Source organism: Miscanthus floridulus, chromosome 1 (genome assembly GCF_019320115.1).
Source record: "Miscanthus floridulus cultivar M001 chromosome 1, ASM1932011v1, whole genome shotgun sequence".
NCBI lineage: Eukaryota > Viridiplantae > Streptophyta > Magnoliopsida > Poales > Poaceae > Miscanthus > Miscanthus floridulus.
In genome coordinates this window covers 95,965,901-95,969,696 of record NC_089580.1, presented here as the reverse complement: position 1 = coordinate 95,969,696, position 3,796 = coordinate 95,965,901, and positions in this window count along the sequence as shown.

Sequence of the window (3,796 nt, the reverse complement as noted above, 5' to 3'; positions counted from 1 at the left end):
TATGATTGAAACATATGAAACATGCCTTGTTATTTCAAGTTTCCTTTGTGTATGCTTATGATCATGAGTGAATAAGTGTAAGTAGTTGATGTTAGTTACTAAAACACCTTAGCTACACTTAGGATGACTAATGGAACATTGTTCATGTAGACCACTTTGTCTAATTGAGCTCCTAAGTGATGATATGCATGTTGACCTAGGAAGTTTTATGTGTAACCAATGTATGAAATGCTTGTGTGACCTTATGAATACATTAAACCTGCTTAGAATGTCATTATGAACAACTTTGGTATTCATGACTAGGGCTAGTTTGGGCACTAAGTCATAGTTCAAGTGTTAGTCATCATTTAAATGTAGTATGTTTGACCTAGTTTGAACTATGTCAAAGAGACATTGCATGGATGTGTTCACTAAAGAAAAGTTGTAGTATTTGAGTAGAGCAACAACTTTTATTTTTAGGTCATAGGCTGGTTCAGTCCTAACATGCTTGAATTTAGCTCACAAGAATCAACATTTCACTATTTTCACACTTGAAAATTTTTGCTGTCTTTTTGTGCCGACAGTGCTGACATACCCAACTTTGTGATGATTTTACTACTTATCCGTTGAGAATGAGGCCTTCATCCTTTAAGGGAAATTGTAGAAGGTATTATGGGCTATAATTTTTGTTAAGGCAGTTTGCGCTAGGGTGCTACGGATTAGGAGATCGAGCTTCACCAAATCACGCTATCAGGCGCAGCTGCTGGCTTTGATGGCGGTCGAGCTCACGCCGTCGTGGCCAACTAGGCACTAGCCGCGCGTGCCATTTGGTGACCGTAGGGCCTGCTCGTTAGGTAGCAACCACCAGCAAGACTCCAGTGACGCATATAACCCACCACAGCATCGGTCATTCTCTCTCGCTCGCCTCCTCGCTCTCAGCTGCTCACCGTGCTCGCCATTGCCATCGCAGTCGCTTCGCCGAGCTCGTGCATGCTCATCGCTGCCCCATTCTCAAATCCACTACATGCATAGCTTTGCCTTGCTCTGCTCTACCATTCCCACCTAGCCACGCTCACCGTTGTGCCCTGGGTAAGCCGCATTTCTTATTGCGCCACCGCGGGTGCGTCCCCACCAGAGTTCCACCATGGCCACATTTCCTTGCTGCACCTCGTGCCTCTCTCTTCCCTATCCTAGAACTGCCTCTAAGCCATAGTACTCAAGTACCACATAGATCCCATGCTACCATGCAGTTCCGCTGGAACACGCCACCGGCGTCGCCGTGGTCGCCATGCCCGCCGTGGCATGCGAGTTTGCCGCAGCGCAGCTTCCTCACCCTTTTGTCCTCCTTTCACGCACACCAAACTGAGCAACCCTAGGTCTGGTTGTTGGCAAGACGAAGACCCTTGTGTTGAGTCAGAACGGTGACCTCACCGTTGAGCTCTATGCACCGTCGTGCAGCGGTGCATGTGGCCAAGCTCACCCGTAGCTTCCACTAAGGCCTAGATACCTCCAGAAGTTCCATTGGACCTCCCCGTAGCCTAGGAAGCCATCACTTGGCCAAGCCTTGGCCGGAGTTGGCCGGCGTACCACCGTGCCATCGCCACCGTCTGCCATGGTCGTCGGTGAGGAAGTTCCCATTCTTCTTTCGGCCATGCGAGACCATCACCGGGTGCGGGCGGAAGTGTAGGTCACGTTGGTGTAGTCACTATCGCCGGTGAGCTCGCCATCAGCGAGAAACCATCGGCCATACCTCTCCCCTATTTTTGTCTCTCTGGCATGTGGGGCCCGACTGACTCGGGGGTCCCAGCTGTTAGTGGCTATAGAGTTTAGGGCTAGTTCATTTATTTCAGATTTGAATGCAAACTTTGAAAAATCATAGGTGGAGTTCTAGATGTCCAATTTTGGTGAACCAAATTTTGTTGTGTTCCTCTTGAAGTGTGGTATTTTATAAAAATATGAGATGTACAGTTCTAGTATTTTTATTGGTGATTAAAATGTAATTAAATAAATGCTTTTTTGAATGTATACAATCTCATAAATTATATATCTTGAGCTAGAAATGTGATAACATTGTGATTCCAATTTTGTTAGTCTTGTGTTGACATGCTCTTGCTAGGAAAAATATTAAGCTCTTAGTAAACTTGATTGAAATATGATATTTCCATTTATCTATTAATAAATTGCATTTTCTAAGGAAAACTATAGGGATAAAAATATGTAACATATTGCTATGCAAATTATTGTACAGTAGTATGGCACTAGTATGAAGCTAGAAAAATATCTATTCTATTGTACCGTGCTGCGTTGCCCACGCGTGCCACTCCTTAGTAGCTATGAGTTGTTAGTGCGACTAGCTAAGGGTTACATAGTGAAACCCCGCCACACTTCCTAGGTAGAGGTGTAGTGGGCTTTACAAACCTCGACATTGGGAATCATGGCTCGGTGGATAAAGATGTACAATTTCTGCAGAAATATTTGACCTATTATAATAGTCGTGCTCACGGATACGAGCAGTCTGGATCCTTCAAGATTAGTGGTTACTGTGGATGGTGGATGGCTAGGAATTGAGATAAACTTGACTATTCTTTAATATCACTTGGAAATTGGGATTGTTCACTAAAGTAGTGATACATGATGCTAAAACTTGATCAACTAAAATTATGAACTGTAGTCAAACAGTGTCAAGCCTTTTGAGCCTCACAGATCCCTTTGATATACTTGCTAAGCATGGTGAGCTTACACTTGCTTTACATCCAATGAAAATCCCGGATGGGTACCAGATTGCTAGTTTGGAGGAGTTAGGCTTGTTGTCAACCAGTCAGTTGTCCCTGTGGATTTGGAGTCTTCGCCTAAAGATCGGAGTTGTCTTTCCGCTGTCTAAACTCTGAGCTTATATTCTTTATACTAATATGTTATGTAATAAGTATTGTCTTTTGATATTACCCTTATTTGTGGCTATATGTGAGATTTGACTTCCTGGGCTCACATATACTGTGTATCTGGTTTTGTCTTTGAAACCAGGTGTGACAAAGTGGTATCAAAGCAATGCTGACTATAGAATGCAAGTCTAGTTAGCACTGGTTGTTTCTAAAAACCTATTTTATTATAAAACTATTTCTCCACCTCCTTGACTCATTGAATTGAATATTTCCAATCCTTGTCCTATTGTCTCCCCTCCTTGATAGCTCCCTTTGAGCTATACTTTCTTATCTCTTTGAGTTGTTGTTCTTGATCTCTTTTAAACTTTCTAGTATCACCTCTATTCAAATTATTGAAGCCCTGATAAGAAGTTTTCCCCTAAGAATGTCTACCAAGTAGCTAGAAGGAACGATTAGTAACGAGCTTGTATTTCATGTTTGAATGGTTTGTATTTATGTTATGGTTGAGTTGGATCTTTGTAATGAGTGCAGTGAATTTGTGGGTTATGCTCACAAATTCATTTATATTAAAGGTTTAAGGTATAAGGGATAAGGAAATAAATAGTCTGGGTTCTCTTTTGTCTTGTTTCCTGCTTTGTCTTCTGGAGCAGTCTGACTTCTATGGCCTATGTCTCCAACCTCTGGGCAACCAAAAATTCTGAGAAAATTCTAGATGAATGCAAACTTCAAGATTTTTCTTTTCCCGCAAGATTCACCATGATAGATATTCTGGTTTGGGAAATATGAAAATCGCAAGGCGATACATCTGCGCTGTCTGGAATCTGGAATAATTTCTATTGAGCAAACATTTCGACCAAGTTAACTGCAGAATCTGAAGGAGTGGTCTAAAAGAAAGATGTGGGGAATTTTATAAGCTTTCCAACAGTTTAAGATGTAAC